This window comes from Stegodyphus dumicola, chromosome 5 (assembly GCF_044657685.1).
Source record: "Stegodyphus dumicola isolate Sdum_Otavi_A_Nest chromosome 5, ASM4465768v1".
Taxonomy (NCBI): domain Eukaryota; kingdom Metazoa; phylum Arthropoda; class Arachnida; order Araneae; family Eresidae; genus Stegodyphus; species Stegodyphus dumicola.
In genome coordinates, this window is record NC_140772.1 from 150,307,075 (window position 1) to 150,325,423 (window position 18,349).

Sequence of the window (18,349 nt, forward strand, 5' to 3'; positions counted from 1 at the left end):
CGTAACTTGCACATTAAGTGAGAGTTTCCCAATACATTCGCACACTTTCCCTCGAGCGGTTATTATTTCTGTCGTGTTATTTTTAAATAATGTAACTTTTCTAAAATATTTATAATAAAAGTTTTGATTTAGAAAATTTCCTTCTGCACCAGTATCTATGAGTGCTTCTATGGAAACATTATTTAAAAGGACCTGTATTACAGGCAATTGAGAGTTTTTCACTACCACAGTATTTTCATACACTTTAGAGGGATTTTTTGATGTTTCAGGAGTTTGAACCCTCAAATTCTCAAACCCCTCTATTCGTTTAAAGGCATTTTTTGTCTTGCTATTTTCTGGCTACTCTGGCGGGTTTTGGTGTCATCCTTGTCATTGTTGCTCGTTAATGGCATAGCTGAAAACTTTTTTTCTCCATAGTACTTATTTCTTTCCGTAGACGGCTGTTGGGAAAACTTCTGATTACAACTCTGGGCTTCTGCTCTCCCACTCCTTTTCCTACCTTCAGTCTCCCAAGAGACTTTTCAGCTGAAGAGTATTTTTAGCTGTCTCTGTGAAGCTAATACATTTGCAGACATTCATGTCAACCACCAGGCCACATATATCATAGTGGTAGCTGATTCCTCTACCACAGCAACTACCAACGAAGCCTTACCAACAGAATTGCCCATTTATACAAAATAGCTTTACCTTATCTAATTCATGTAATTGATTTTAGTAGAAGTTACCTTAAAAAATATGGGGTATAGTAAATACGTAATGTATGTAGGAAACATCTTAGTCACCCTTTTTTCTCCAACTGGGAGCTATTGAAAACCTTGTTTTGCAGAAATAAATATCCTATTTTATACATCATGTAAATACAGGCTTTTGAACAGGTTACCATCATGTTGCTGACCATGCCAGGTTATGACAACCATGCTAGGTTACAACCATATGATTATTAATTGTGTGATATCTTTGTAGCATCAGATGACAGATAACAGCATATTAGAGCTGATTAATCTTTTTTTTTTTTTTTTTTTAGGTTAGAAACAAGTGTATGAAATATGGAGTGCCTAAAAATGGCTGTATTTCATTGGAACGATGCATCAGTTCTACGCTTCTCAGGAGACAGAAATGGTTCTCCTGGTAAGTGAATTATCAAAACAATTTATTTCTCTTTCTATCTAAATTCTTAGTAGCTTTTTTTTTTTTTTTTTTTTTTTTTTTTGTCATACCATCCAGTCTGAATATATATTTTTATATGTATGAGGGTTGTCCAATCTTTTTCTGTGAAACACTGCAAAAATGTTTTACTGAATTTCTAGAGCAAAACTGATAGATATGATTCTGTTATTTAAAAAAAGGTGTAGTAAAAGCCCTTTTCCCCAAATTAAAAAAAATATACATATTAATAAAACCAAACTGCAGGATTGAATCATGGCCCATAACCTGTGTGTTGAACAAGCCTAATATATAAAAGGCAATTTTAGACACTTATTTTCTTTTTATTTTATTAGGAAATTGAAACCATTAAATATTTAACTTGAAATGTACCACTGATAATTTTCAAAACTTTTTTTTTTTTTTTAATAATTTAGTGGATTTTTCTAGATATATTTTATTGAACAGTTATTTTGAAACTTATATTGTTCCTTTGTAACTGAAATTTTATTCCTAAATTATGTATTTAAGAAAGAAAAGATTTCTGCAAAAGGTGTCATTTCTTTAAAATCAGATAAAAATTTTAAATTATGGTTAGAAAAGTATGGGCATATTTAATCCATTATCTGTTATTCCCACTTCACAGTATTCAGACGTAATTAAATTAGTTTCTTCAACTTAGTAGTGAATAATTAAGACAATACTATTATTTTTAAGAAGCTATATTTAATGTTATGTAAGTTATAAAATATTGCAAAAATGCAATAATAGAATAAATAATTTGTTCGTATTTGCTCTAAAATTTTAGGAAATACTTTTAAAGCCATTGCTATTTAAGAGAATACATTTGGTGGAAATTGCTGTTCTGTAGTTCGTATAATGCGTTATAATGAGCTTCTTACTGCAACTTGATTTTTTTCATTTCATTAAATAAAAGTTTTCATCAGAGCAACAGTCTTAAGATAAAACTTAATAAAAAATTGATTTGTTTATTTTAAATAAAAATAATGCATATGAATTAACAGTAATAGCATCAATAAATTTATTAGAAGGGGCATTTATCATTTCTGTTTTTGCCTTTTATCTGGATTCTGTGGGCCACGATAAAATTGTCTAGAAATCTACTTCTTTTTCATATTGACTGTGATGTGAAATTAAAAATTGCTGAATCTCTGGAAGAAGTATAATATTAGATATTGTAGTCTAAATATACATTTAATAGTTATAATTTATGAATAATATGACAGTTACTTTTTAATTATACATCAAGAATTCTCAGGCGAAGGATTTTGCTCTTGTTGAAATTGTCAAAAGGTATGTGGTACAATTCCAGTATGTTGTTGGGTAGAACAATACTAGATATATTTTTAAAGGGGGAGAAAAATCTCCATTTTGTAATTAAAAACTGCATTATGTTATTTATATCCACATTAATAAAATCTGGTATTAAATACAGTACAAAGTCCGTAATCTGAACTTGTCGGGACTTCGGTGATTCCGGATTAAGGGTTTTTCCAGATTATAGATCATCAATTTAAATCTGGTAAGATGCCATGCAGAAATTATACAATTAAAAAAAATTATACAATTAAAAATATGAAACCGTAATTTATGAAATAAAGAGCAATTATGATCTAAAGGGTATCAAAATTTACAAAAAAGAAAAAGCTTAATATTTATTTGTTTACTTTATTAAACATTTCTTTCAATGTAAGTTGTTTAAGTTGCTTCGTTTTTTTGTGTTTTTCTGTGTGTTTTCTTTGTGTATCTCTCAGTTAGAAAGATAAGAGTAGTATCTCTTTTGTATGTTTTCTCAAAGTTCTAACTAATGTAGCATTTTTCTGTACAAATTATTTATTTACACATTTGTTCATTTAGACTTATTAAATGAAATAGTGACAAAGTATTAAAAAATTTTCCTACAGTAATACAGAATAGCTGTTCAATTTTAAGGGTAACAGTGATCTTGTTGAATATTATGGAATAGAAACAGGTTTGTAATGTTTCATAGTCAGAACTCTTAAATGCAGCAGTGTGATATGTAATATCGATTCAGCTACATTCGGACGATACGTTTCTTGAAAATGGTATTTCATCTTCAAAAATGATTAACATGTAATCATATGCATATTATTACCCAAAAGAAACAGGCAGATCAGTATATACAGGGCACTTTTCATATATGGAAAAAATTGCATTTCATAAAATAATATTCTGGAAACCTAGTAGACAATATGAGATATAACCAATCAAGTGTAATCATTACGCCTGAACTCGTAGAATAACTGAATGAATTCATAAAGGAATCAAACTCGTCTGCTATTCTAACTTGCAACCAAACTAGTGCTGAACATTGCAGTGTTTACATACAACCATTCCTTACTGTTTTTTACTTCTTTTTTTTTTAATCAAACCAAATATTTTTGTATATAGACATAATTGGAATTAAGTTAATAAAATTTTAAAAGTTATCATTTTATTAATTTACATACATATGTTATTACTTTAGCTTAGTGTAAAATGTAATTTTCAACTATTACAACTCACATAAATGGATACGTTCAATACTATCATTTTAAGAAGATTGTGGATGTTGTAGTTAGTTTTAGTATAAGGGTGACATTACTGAGGCACTATGACTAGGAGGGGTGCCAAAGAAATTCATTTAAAAAAGAAATTATAACTTTTATCTTTCAATCATTTAAAAATATATTGAAGAAAGTAGAAAAAACATTTATTTATACCGTTTCCAATATTTTAAAAGCAGTACTTTCTTGAGGCCACTTTTCATTCTAGATGCTGTGTAGTTAATAGGTTTTTCATTCATCACCTTCCCTAGCCATTTTATGCACTAGGCGTGAAGGCTGTTCCAATATGCCCAGCTAAAGCGTAGCAGGTGAAGATCCTTCAGGGGATTACCATCTTGGTGATCGGGTGTCACAATCTCAGGGCTCCAGTGATCTAACCTTTTTCCGTCTCCTCTCCTCTTAACTGCAACTTTTCTCTTTTCCTTCTACCATGTGGTTTTCTTCTTCCGAGGTTGGGGCAAGTCATGAGAAACTGGTACAACCATTGTCTCTAGCTTTCCAATGGTGAGAAAAGGATTCCATGGGTTTGCCATGTGGGGGGGACCAGTGTCGCTGGAAAGGAGGGTCCTAGTAGTTAAGGGGCGAGGTACTATCTCCAACACACTCGGCCTCTGTATCAGGGAGGCACTTTGTCATCCTTGTGGGTGTCAATTAGCTGTTCTTTGGTCCTTGTGCCAGTGGCTTGGGGATAAGATCTTGGGAGTACCTGCTTTCGGGAAAGCTGACTGTGGGGCTCCAGTTTGCATATAGACCCGGTTATTCCTGGCGCAGAAATCTTGTTGGACTCTGTGTTGGATGGGAACGCCGAGTCAGAATTTTTATTTCCTTCAAGTATGGCTTCATGAATTTTTATTGCACCTCATGAAACTGCGAAGGAATCATCTAGTAAAAGACCTTAAACTACCAAAAGTATAGAAAACACCGGAATCCTACAGTTGTTCCCTTATTTTTGGTTATGACAGGATCTACAAAATTGCATAAAATGTTACCTTTCCACGTTAAAAAATATATGAAACTCTTTGCTGAAGAACCAAAATCAATTAAATGCTTATTAATAGAAATTGTCTCTGCTAATCAATCAAAGACCCTTCTTACTGTGTCAAAAATGGAACAAGTTGCTGTTACAGTTTCTACACAGAAAACTCTAAATTTCAGTCCTGGCATTTTATCAAAAATCAACCTATTAACAGTGTGGAACGAAGAATTCATTGCCAAACTTGCTGAACAAAATGTTTGCAGCGCACATCATATTAAAGTAAGAAGGGATGGTCAGTTAATTGATACTAAGCATGTTATTTTGACCTTTAACACTCTTCAACTTCCAAATCACATTGAACCAAATCACATTAAAGTAAGCTATTGTCCGGTGTGACCCTATGCATTGTTTTCAATGCCAGCAGTTTGGGCACTCAAAGGCTGCATGTCACGGTAACCTCGTCTGTGAACCTTGAAAGTGAGGGTTGCACTGCCGAGCGTCTTTGTGTTAATTGTAAAGTAACTCACCCATCCTTCTTTTGTTCCTGTTGCAAATGGAAATCCGAAAAGAATATCCAAACTATAAGAGCAACCAAAAAGATATCATATATAGAAGCTGAGAGATTGTTTGAAAGCACAACAACTTGATGTCCAAATCTGAGTTTTGCTGATGCAACAAAATCTGTTCACTCGATAACCATTCAGACGTCAATTACCATTAAACAACGACTAAAACTGAAGTACCACAAAAAATGCCAAATAGCAATTTATCTGCCGGTACTAAACATACACAAACTCATAAAATACATGAAGTAATTAATACACTACAAAGTCCAAAATCTGGACGTCCAATATCGGGAATGATCTAAAATCCAGACCTCAAAACACCCACAATGTCTTTCTCATAGGCTTTATGCATGTGTACTTGATTTCCTCCCTCTGTGCATAATGAAACATCTGGAGAGTCCTGATTCTTAATTTCACTTCGACACTAAATAAAATACCTTGTTATTGAAGAAACAATCATTTTAGCATAAATTTGTATGATCAGCAATTTGGCTCCATTGCTGCGTATCTCCATGGCACACATCACAAACCAAAACATTTCACATAGATACATCGTTGATCTGATGCCAACCTGGCGAATCATTATTTATTATACTTTCCTTTCATCACTGCATGTTTGTCAAAACATGACAACTTGAGTAATGACTCATGTACTGATGCCTAAATAATTTGTTTATGTTAGTAATTGAATAATAAAGGAGTATGATAACCTTTTATGTTGACGTCATCCTTGGCGATGACTACAGATTTAAGTTAAATGTGCTAAAAATGTTGACGAGGAAAAATTTACCAAAAATTTCTTTCCATATGCTAAAAGTAGATTTTGTTGATGATACTCATAGACCAAAAGATCACATTTAGGGATATTTGAATTAAAAATAACTTATTTGTCATTCACATAAACCCAAAACCAGCGCCAGTGCTTGTATGGTTGCACCAGGGTGAGAATTTAGACCCACAGAGACTGCATCAGCCGGTAAGATATCTAGCACCAATAAGGCTTAAGTACACACTGGTGTGCAAAAATAAAGGACGAAGTCGAAAAATTAGCATATCAGCTGAACGAAGAGGCAGAGCGGACAGAAAGACCAATCAGGAGAATAAGTAAGGTGATGTACAGTAGCACATGCACAGATACGCAGGTAGACGTAATGGGGTAGTGTCTGAGTAGTATAAAGCATGTTGTCCGTGTAAGATCAGTATTTCTGGCAAAGAGATTGCACGCCATATAGCAGTTAAAATCACACCGAGTTGCTGCCTTAGCGAGAAATGGCGAATAATCAATCTGTTAGACGACATCTGGATGCTTTTACCCGAGGTCGAATCATTGGGAAGTTGGAGGAAGGCCACAGTGTGACAAGTGTGGCTGCAGAGTTCGGAATTGCTCACAGCATCGTTTCACGACTTTGGACAATTTCAAACTACAGGAACAGCTATCCGGGGGTTTAGCAGTGATCGTCCACGAGGAACCACACCCGCAGATGACCGGTATATTGCCTTACAGGCCAGAAGAAACAGGTGGGAGAAATCGCTAGACACACGACACAGGCGACTGGACGACCAATATCGCGTTTTACCGTGGCCAGAAGACTGCACGGTGGTGGTCTGTTTGCACGATGCCCTGTACGGTGTGTACCTCTAACGCCTGCCCATCGGAGAAGGCATTCTCTGTGGTGCCGGGAACACCGGAATTGGAGAGACAATGAATGGAAACGAGTACTCTTTACAGATGAGAGCAGATTCATTCTGAGTAGCGATTCTCATCGCATACTCATCTGGAGAGAGTGGGGAAGCCGCAATCATCCCTCGAACATCATTGAAAGGGACAGGTATGGAGGTGGCGGTATTCTCGTTTGGGGAGGCATCATGCTTGGTAGTCGTACAGACCTTCACATCTTCGACGCAGGTTCAGTCAACGGGACCCGTTATTGTAACGAGATTCTTCTTCGATATGTCCATCTTTTTAGAGGCGCTATGGGTCCGCAGTTCCTTTTCATGGACGACAATGCACCATGTTATCGTACAGTAGCTGCCGAACAGCTCTTAGAGAGTGAGGATATTGAACGTATGGATTGGCCGGCACGATCTCTGGATCTCAATCCAATCGAGTATGTATGGGATTATCTAGGCAGACGCTTGGCAGCTCGTAACCTTACCACCAGTAACAATTCCGGAGCTTCGATTGGCGCTGCAAGACGAATGGGCAGCAATGCCTCAACAACTCATTGACACCTTCATTCTCAGCATGGGCAGATGCTGTGAAACCTGCCTAGCAGTCAGGGAAAATCATATCCCCTATTAAAGACCGGATGTTTCTTGCTGGACACCCATCACAGGGATGTTTCGACCTTCAGTCGCATTGCGCTCCATGCTACTTCTTCAATAAAGCTTTTTATCCCTCTGATTTCTCTTTTAGTAAGTGTTGCTTACATTACTCATGTCCTTACGTATTGGGGATCTTACAGTATTAAATGTGTTGATTTGGAAAGCTTTTGTACAAAGTTATATTGAAAAAAACCGTCTCGTCCTTAATTTTTGCACACCAGTGTATATGTAGGAATTTATTTATTCAGAAGTCTGATAAGCCTTAAGCATGTGCAAGAAATAGACATAAGTATAATAAATAACTGAACTAATATAATTCAGTCTTAATTGTCTCAGTGCGTGATAAAAGCAAGATGAAATTTAACGGACAACCTGTCATTAGTCGCCAAGCTCATGATGCATAGCCAAATATGTATAGTGAATGATAGCTAAATTTGATAGTGATAGCCGTGAATTTTAAAGGTGTTCGTATATCGCAAAACAAAGGTGAAATTTTCCAATTAATGTATTTTGTAAAGAAATGTGGAGAAGCAGGAATAAATGAAGATGACATAAAAGAAGTTTTTCATTGTGATGACAATGTTTCTCAATCATCTAATGAATGGAGAAATCTGTAGTAAATACTGCTACCAATAATGAAAAAAGTGACAGAGAAGTTACTAAAAATAAAAAAATTTCGATTGACAAGTTAGTTGGAATTCTCGAGTTACATGACTTCAACAATGTAACTGAACAAGAGATTATGCCTGTCTACAGAATTAAAGAGAAAGTATTAGCACAAAAATCAAAGCAACTTAAATAACTTATATTGAAAGAAATGTTTAATAAGGTAAACAAATAAATAATAAATATTTTTTTTTTTTTTTTTTTTTTTTTGTAAATTTTGATACCCTTTAGATCATAAATACTTCATTATTTCATAAATCATGATTTCATATTTTTAATTTATAATTTCTACATGCTATCTTACTAGATTTAAACTGGTGGTCTAATATCCGAAAAAATCCCACATCTGGAATCACTGAAGTCCCGATGAGTCTGGATTTCAGACTTTGTACTGTATTAAAAAACAAACAAAGCATTCTTCAAATAACATAAGCTCAAAAACAATAAATTCTGGTCATACCTCATTAAAGAGTATGCTTTCAGATACACTTGAATCTGAAATGGAATTAGAAGAAGGATTAGCCCTGCTAAAAGTCTTATACCACACCTAACAAAGAAACAGCATAGGCAAAATAAACATTCATGATGACTACTTTAATCTCTTATAACTGTAGTGGATTTCATTAAAGTCTATTGAACATCAAAAGTCTGATAGATATTTTTCACCCTGCCTGTTTTGGAGTGCAGGAGACATTTCTCAAGCAAGATAGCACAGCTAAGTTGCAGAGATATTCCACTGTTAGGGAAGACTTTATCTGGTGAGCACTTAAGTGAAGGCATTTCTATCCTCACCTCCCATGTCTACCCTTCGACTGTCTTTCTTTTGAACACGTCTCCAAGCTGTTGCAGTGCAGATCAATATCAGAATGCATGTCACTGTCTGTACCATGTTGCATCCTAATCGAAGTGATAGATAAAAAGGAATTGGATGATTTGGTAGAACAGTTGTCCACTCCTTTCATTGTAATTGGAAATTTCAATGGCCATAATCATCTCTGTGGTAGTGGTGATATAATTTTTTTGGGAAAACAAATAGAAGACCTCATTAGTGATTATTGCTTATGCCTCCTTAATAGTGGAGAGCAAACATATTTCCAGCAGCCACTCATTGGCCACTCAAAAATGTCCTGTCATGGCAAGCCCATGTGTACTCACTGCCACGTGGAGGGCCATGACAGTGATAATTGCAACATGGTGTCACTGTGTGTCAGTTTTAAGGGGGGGTGCACACAGCATTTTCTTGATTGTGTCTTAAATGAAAAGTGGAGAAGGAAGTACAGTCACTTAAAGTTACTAGAAATATAGACCTATGCAGATGCTAGAAAAATTATTGCTAATACACAACCACGTTTAAATGTCTCTTTTGTGGATGCTGCTGCAAAATCTGTAAAATATATTAGAATACAAACCAATCTGACCCTTGGATGCAGAAAAGAAATTACTAATAAAAAAAATTCAAATAAGAAGAAACCAGCACAAACTAACGCAAATAAAAATACATCAGCAAATATTATTTCAATTAAAAGCATATTAAGTAAAAAATGTACAACTAATGAAAAACCAATCTAACACAAACAAAAAACATAATTATAGTCAAAATATTAAGCCTAGGAGACAAAGTTACAGCCCCTCAAAAGTATGAGCTCGGATTGTGATAATATGGAAGTTAAGGCAGGATTAGAACTTCCAAAAAGTCTCCTTCCATGACAGACAAAGAAGCAGACAGACATAGGCAAAACAAACATTCGTAATGGTCACCCTTATCTAATGGAATTGTCATGGTTTCCACGAGGGTCTGCTGAAAATCAAGAACATGATCAGTGTTTATCAGCCATTGGGCTTCGCTTTGCAGGAAATGTTTCTAAAAGCTGATAACCAAGTCAGGCGTAGGAGGTATTCTTTTGTGAGAAAGAACAATGTTAGTGAATGCATCTGTGGGGGTGTAGGCCTTCTCAACTAGCATGAATCTCCATCAGCTGTCCTTCTCTTAGCAACATCCCTTCAAGCAGTTGCTATACAGGCCAATAAATCAAAGGATTTTCTGTTGTTTCCATATATCTACCTCCGAGTGAAGCTGTCAATCAGAGAGAATGTGATGAGTTGACAAAGCAGCTGCCAGAGCCATTTATTATCATTGGAGACTTTAATGGACATGTAAGTTTTGGGGAAGTCGAGTAACAAATCCTTGAGGTAGACAAATTGAGAAGTTGATTGAAGATGATTGCCTTTTTCTTCTCAATAATGGGCAGGATACCTACTTCCATGAGCCAATAAGGACATCTCATGCTCTTGATATTGCTGTCTGTTCATGATCTCTGTTGCCCTTTTGTACATTTAGTGTTGGAGATGATCCTCGAAATAGTGATCATTTCCCTATATTTGTAACTTTTACAAGGGAAGGAATGAATCTCCTTGTAAGGCTCTTGCACTTTATATTTGAAAGGGGAGCTTTTCTCCTCTCTTGCAGAGCTCGCAGAAGAAGTTATGAACGATGTGCCAGTTGAGGATGCAGTGAAAGCCATTAATGACATTATAACCCAAGCAGCTACAGCCACTATACTTCTAACCTCAGCAAAACCTCCGAAATACTCAAAATCATGGTGAAACCACGAATGCCAGAAAACTCTGAGACAGCAGAGAGAAGCTTGGGGATGTTTTCGAAGATATCCCACTCTACCAAATCTTATTACTTTCAAAAAAGCTAAAGCAAATACACGGAAAATACGACGGCAGAATAAGAGGGATTCCTGAATATGTTCTGTCTGGAATAACACCCTCAACCTCTAGTAACCGAGTATGGGAAAGAGTTAGAAAAGCATGGAATATACTGAGATCACTCACTTTCCATCCTGAAAAAAGATGACTGAGTGATCAGCACAGTGAAAGAAATTACAAGCATTATTGGTGAAACATTTGTAATGGCCACAATTATCCCCCAACATTTCTGTCTGCTAAGTTACACACTGAAAATATTCCCATTTAGTTCAACTCTGCCAACTCTGAGCCTTACAATTGTTAATTTCACCTGTTTGAGTTAAGGAGAGCTTTAAACAGACACAAAGATCTTGCCTCGGTCCAGATGGCATCAGTTATGAAATGCTGAAGCATCTTTCATGTATGTCACTGAATACCCTTCTGACTTTGTTTAATTGGGTGTGGTAGAGCATAACTTTCCATTGCATAGAAGAAAGCTGTTATCATTGCTATACCTATATGAGGGAGAGATCCAAAGAATTTCACCAACTGCAGACCTATTGCCCTTACCTTTGCATTTGCAGGTTTTAAAAAAAAAAAACGGTGAACTGCCACTTAGTCTGTTATTTAGAAAAGAACAATCTTCTTCCCCATATCAAAGTTGTTTAGTCTGTTATTTAGAAAAGAACAATCTTCTTCCCCAAAGTTGTTTCCGTAAAGGCAAAATGATATTGATAATATGCTCCTTTTGGAAACCTCCAATATATAGCACTTGTATGCTCTAAACTGGATTACAGCTCAGTTGTTTATGGTTCTGCATGGCCTTCCATGTTACTAAAATTGGATTCTGTTCATCATCAGGCCCTGCATATATCTTCTGATGCGTTTAGTACATCTCCAGTCCAGAGTCTCTATGTTGACTGCCATGAGCTATTGCTTCAGTTAAGGCATGAGCAGTTCTCTCTCTGCTACTGTTTCAATGTGCTGTCCATGTTCCTTTCATTAATGACAGTTACAAATTCTTATTTGAGGCCAGACCATCCTTACTTCTCACTTGGGGTTAAACTCAATCGAGAAATACCGCATAACAGATCTCACTACCGAGGTAGTAAAGCATTTCGAAATCTCACCTAGGGAGGATGCTCAGATTTGGTTTCACCTGAGAATTAAATGCTCTATATTATATGCTTTCATTTTCAAAGCTGACAGTTCATTATATATACAGACTCGTTTAATGCTTTGAAATCCTTGGATTCATGTTATAGTGCTCTGAATCCCATCATGGTTGACATTTTAAGCCGTAATCTTAAACTAAAAAGATGTGGGTATGATATTCTGTACTGTTGGTTTCCAGGACATGTGGCTATAAAAGGAACAAGCTAGCAGACATTACAGCCAAATCTGCAGTTCATCTGTCACATTGCCTTGTCTCCTTTAATAATATCTGTAAAATCATTAAGGACAGATTGTTGTAACTCTGGGATGTCGAGCTAGAAAACAAGCTGAGAAGAGTCAAAGCAAAAATTGAATTTTGGGAGCCCACCAGGAACCAGAAGGAGGAAGTTTTGTTAATGTGTCTGAGAATTGGTCACTCTTCTATTACTTACAGTTATCTATTAAAAGCTGAAGTGAAACGGTGTACCCACATTTTTTAATTTATCTTATTTTTGATGGCTTTAGTCTTGTTTTGTATCTATGATAATTATATGAGGTGTGTGTAGTTGTTTATTTTTAAGCATTTTACCATTGTATATCCTTTTCATCATTGTATTTTATGCTGTTTTTGGGGTTTTTATCTTGTCTGTATGTATTTATGTCTATTTGTGTTTACGAGTATTTGACACATGTTTTGATGCATATAACTATTAAGGTTTTACACCAGGAAACCTACTATCACTACCACTGTCCCATAAAAGCAATTTTTTCCCCCTGGTTAACTGAGATTCTTGTATGTTACGTGGCGTATTCGGAAACTAAGTACCGTTTTGAAAAAAAAAAAAAAAAATAGTAAAACAATTTTTTCGAATCCAATTTTATTTTTACATGAAAATACATGTTTTAAACTACACTCATGTCCAAAATTATCTTTACATACATAAAAATGATGATATTCAATGAAATATCGAATCAATGTGATCCGTATTTGCAGGAAATGTGTGAAAACCAAGCCTAATTAGCATTATCCAATCAAAAGTAATCAAACGGTTTGTGATATGCAAATATAGGCGTTACGTCATCCAAGAGTGAATCAAGCGCTTTGCGCAAACTGAATATTTGAGTGAATTTCTGCAACATAGCCTTTGATTTCAGTGTGTAGGGACTCAAAGCGGTTTGTTATGGCTTCGAAGTATCATTTGGAAGAATCTGTAAAGTGGCGAATTATCGGCCGTTTAGAAGCAGGGCAGTCAATCCTGGAAACAGCCACATGTCTGAATATTTTAAGACAGACAGTCTCTAAGCTATGGAAACAGATTCAAAATGATGGAAGTGTTGTAAGGAGGCCTGGACAAGGTCGAAAACGAATGACAACTGCTTCTGAAGATCGGTATCTGGCATTAACTGCCCGTCGTAACAGAAAGCCTACTGCTCGCCAGTTAAGTTCAGAGCTTGCAGCCGCCACTGGAACTGTTGCATCACGGCAAACAATATACAGAAGGCTTAATGAAAAAGGCCTTTATGCCAGAAAGCCAAGGGTATGTGTTTTACTGTCTTCACAGAAAAAGAGGGATCGCTTTAATTGGTGTAAAGAACATCAAAACTGGACTGAACATCAATGGTCCCATGTTCTCTTTACTGATGAGTCGCGGTTGAGTTTAACTGGTGATTCTAAACGTGTTTACATCTGGAGGGAGTCAGGAACACGAAATGATCCTTCGAACATTGTGGAACGTGACCGTTTCGGTAGTGGAGGTGGGATGGTATGGGGTGGAATAATGATCGATGGACGTACGCCCCTACACGTGTTCAGCAGCGGATCTGTGACAGGCCAGATATATCGAGATGAGGTCTTAGATCCTTATGTAAGACTTTTCAGGGGTGCATATGGACCTGACTTTTTATTTATGGATGATAATGCCCGTCCACATCGAGCAAACCTCGTTGATGATTTCCTTGAAAGTGAAGACATTAAGCGAATACCTTGGCCACCAAACTCTCCTGACCTTAACCCGATAGAGAACTTATGGGACTACCTTGGAAGAGCAATTGCACTTATACATCCTCCTCCTAGAGATGGCATTGCTGGAAGAGTGGAGATTAATTCCCCAAACTGTGGTTAACAACGTTATTTCCAGTCTTCAAACACGTTGTGATATGTGTGTACAAGTCAGGGGAGATCATATTCCATATTAAATTCGTAAGACTTAATTCTTTTTCTGAATCATTCCTTTTTTTCTTAACTCTCTTTGTCACACTTTATTATCATTTTTATTGTTTCATGCTACAATTTTATATCATATGAGGTGATCTTCAATTTTTTCTTTTGCATTTATGTGTCATAATGTTGTGTATGATTCCACGAAAATTCATTAAATTATAAATCATACTCTCTGAGAAATCCGTGAATTTATGCATGTAAACATAATTTTGGACATGAGTGTATTTTTCAACATAGTTTCCGCCAATGAACAAACACTTGTCATAGCGGGTGACCAGTTTTTGTATACCATAGTCAAAGAAATTTCCCGCCAGTTTCGATAACCACGACTCCACAATATTTTTCATGTCATCGTCAGATCCAAAGCGCTTGCCACCAAGCTCGCGCTTCATGTGCAGGAACAAGTGATAGTCGGAAAGCGCCAAGTCCGAGCTGTATGGCGGGTGATCGAACTGCTCCCAATGAAACTGTCGAATTAACGATTGAGTGACACCAGCATTATGGGGCTGAGCATTGTCATGGAGCAACACAATTCCTTTACTGAGCATTCCTCTTCATTTGTTTTGAATGGCACGCCTTAGTTTTGTTAAAGTCTCACAATATCGTGCCGCATTAATGGTTTCACCTCTGGGAAGAAATTCAGTAAGCAAAACGCCTTTCCTATCCCAGAAGACAGTGCACATGATTTTTTGTGATAACATTGTCACTTTGAACTTTTGTTTTTTCAGAGAATGAGTGTGTCTCCACTCCATCGATTGTTGTTTCGATTCTGGTGTGAAATGACACACCCAAGTTTCATCACCTGTCACAATTTGGCTTAAAAAGTTTTCTCCCTCATCACTGTACCGCATGAGAAATGTCGGGGCACTACCAAGTCGCTTTGTTTTGTGAACATCAGTGAGCATTTTTGGAACCATCGGGAACACAGTTTGCGATAATTCAAGCGGTCAGACACAATTTCGAACAAAACAGTACGTGAAATTTGTGGAAATGCCTCTGAAAGAGTTGTCATTGTGAAGCATCTGTTCTCATGAATTGCTTCATCAACTTTCCTTACCAAATCATCGGTGACAACAGAAGGCCGCCCTTCTGTCACTTGACGATAAATTTCGACCGGTTTAACATTCCTCGCGTTCAAAAATTTAATCACGGCACGAATCTCACAGTCAGCGGGAGAACTAATTGTCTTAAACATTTTGAATGTGCACAGCAAACTGAAAACACAAGATAGAGCAACCAAAATGGCGACAATTGAAAGTCAGTGAACAAGAAAGACTAGTGTGCATGCGCGGGACGCCTACCACAGCGCTGCGACGGTGCTAGAATGAAACGGTACTTAGTTTCGAATACACTACGTACTTTCAAACACTTGGTGGATAGAGATTTCTCTCACGGCCAGCGACAGCATATTGATTGATGTTCACCACCACTACACTTTCGGCTTGAAAGCTGGTTGATTGGTTGTGATAGTGAGGTGTAGCATTTTTCTATCTGACCTAAACAATAAGTGCAGCCACCAGATATATTTATTTGGGGTGGATATTTATACTGGTTTTCTTCTGTTAGCATAGCAGCAGGAAAGGGAGAGTTAGACTGAGAAACTTACTTCAGTTAACATAGCAAATTGTGCTTTTTCTTTTCTAATTTGATTCAGCTTATTTTTTGCAAGTGATTATTATTACTGCTATCTTATCAAAGTTAGAGTCTAAATTCTTAATTATGTCAAAAAGAGTTCCTAATTCTGGAACAGCAGCAAGATCTGCAAAGTGAAATCAGGTTTTGATGTCAATCAAATAAAAGTTGAATTACTACATAAAATACATTCAAGCATATTTGCTTCAAAATTATGCACATTGTATAGTGTTGAAAAACCAGAAGAGGAAGCTTTCTTTGGATTCTAACACAGCACTTGCTTTGAATAACAGAAAAATCATTCCTAATACTAAAAGGAAAATTGAATGGCATTCCATTGAGATGTCCAATGGTAATGGCTCAAGCCATAATTCATGAGGAAATGAACTAAAGTGAAAAACCTTCATTCGATATTGAAGCAGCCTGAACGATTTATAGATGAATTCATCAAATTCAATTATAATGAAAAGTTATCTTGAAAACAAATTTATAATGCTGACAAAACTGTTCTTTTCTGTTAGTATGTGTCCTAAAATATATTAGCCACCTCAGCAGAATAGCACTCGCCTGTTGTCGAAAATTCTAAAGCAAGAGTAATGATTGTGGATGTGCAAATGCTGCAGGGATGCATAGATCTAAAATTGTCATAATTGGGAAAAATATTGCAACCCAAGTATATAATTGCTTAAATGCTTAAATATAATATTGCCAAAAATATTGCTTAAATGCCCAAGGTTGCAATATACACTGGTGTGCAAAAATTAAGGACGAGACGGTTTTTTCAATATAACTTTGTACAAAAGCTTTCCAAATCAACATATTTAATACTGTAAGATCCCCAATACATAAGGACATGAGTAATGTAAGCAACACTTACTAAAAGAGAAATCAGAGGGATAAAAATAAGCTTTATTGAAAAAGTAGCATGGAGCGCAATGCGACTGAAAGTCGAAACATCCCTGTGATGGGTGTCCAGCAAGAAACATCCGGTCTTTAATAGGGGATATGATCTCCCCTGACTGCTAGGCAGGTTTCACAGCGTCTGCCCATGCTGAGAATAAGGATGTCAATGAGTTGTTGAGGCATTGCTGCCCATTCGTCTTGCAGCGCCAATCATAGCTCCGGAATCGTTACTGGTGGTAAGGTACGAGCTGCCAAGCATCTGCCTAGAAAATCCCATACATGCTCGATGGGATTGAGATCCGGAGATCGTGCCGGCCAATCCATACGTTCAATATCCTCACTCTCTAAGAGCTGTTTGGCAGCTACTGTGCGATGACATGGTGCATTGTCGTCCATGAAAAGGAACTGTGGACCCATAGCGCCTCTAAAAAGATGCACATATGGAAGAAGAATATCGTAACAATAACGGGTCCCGTTGTCTGAACCTGCGTCGAAGATGTGAAGGTCTGTACGACTACCAAGCATGATGCCTTCCCAAACGAGAACACCGCCACCTCCATACCTGTCCCTTTCAATGATGTTCGAGGGATGATTGCGGCTTCCCTGCTCTCTCCAGATGAGTATGCGATGAGAATCGCTACTCAGGCTGAATCTGCTCTCATCTGTAAAGAGTACTCGTCCCCATCCATTGTCTCTCCAATTCCAGTGTTCCCGGCACCACAGAGAACGCCTTCTCCGATGGGCAGGCGTTAGAGGTACACACCGTACAGGGCGTCGTGCAAACAGACCACCACCGTGCAGTCTTCTGGCCACGGTAAAATGCGATATCGGTCGTCCAGTCGCCTGTGTCGTGTGTCTAGCGATTTCTCCCGCTGTCTGCCGCCTGTTTCTTCTGGCCTGTAAGGCAATATACCGGTCATCTGCGGGTGTGGTTCCTCGTGGATGACCACTACTAAACCCCCGGATAGCTGTTCCTGTAGTTTGAAATTGTCTCCAAAGTCGTGAAACGATGCTGTGAGCAATTCCGAACTCTGCAGCCACACTTGTCACACTGCGGCCTTCCTCCAACTTCCCAATGATTCGACCTCGGGTAAAAGCATCCAGATGTCGTCTAACAGATTGATTATTCGCCATTTCTCGCTGAGGCAGCAACTCGGTGTGATTTTAACTGCTATACGGCGTGCAATCTCTTTGCGAGAAATACTCATCTTACACCGACAACATGCTTTATGCTACTCAGACACTCCCCCATTACGTTTATTTGCATATATATATGCGCATGTGCTACCGTACATCACCTTACTTAATCTCCTGATTGGTCTTTCTGTCCGCTCTGCCGCTTCGTTCAGCTGATATGCTAATTTTTCGACTTCGTCCTTAATTTTTGCACACCAGTGTAAGATAATAATATAAACAAATAAAAGAACATAAATGAATTGTTGGTTTTAAAGATCATTTTGTACCTGAGGCTTGCTTGGTG

At 37.1% G+C, this 18,349-nt stretch overlaps 1 protein-coding gene across 2 annotated transcripts in view; it reads left to right on the top strand.

Moving 5' to 3' along the window:
* The window catches only part of LOC118195342 (uncharacterized), a 123,160-nt gene that overhangs the window by 25,632 nt on the left and 79,179 nt on the right, over window positions 1-18,349 (top strand). For both annotated transcript variants that reach the window (XM_085817199.1, XM_085817200.1), the window contains exon 2: window positions 1,025-1,128. The gene's annotated coding sequence lies outside the window, so the exon portion shown is untranslated. The remainder of the gene's footprint in view (window positions 1-1,024; window positions 1,129-18,349) is intronic.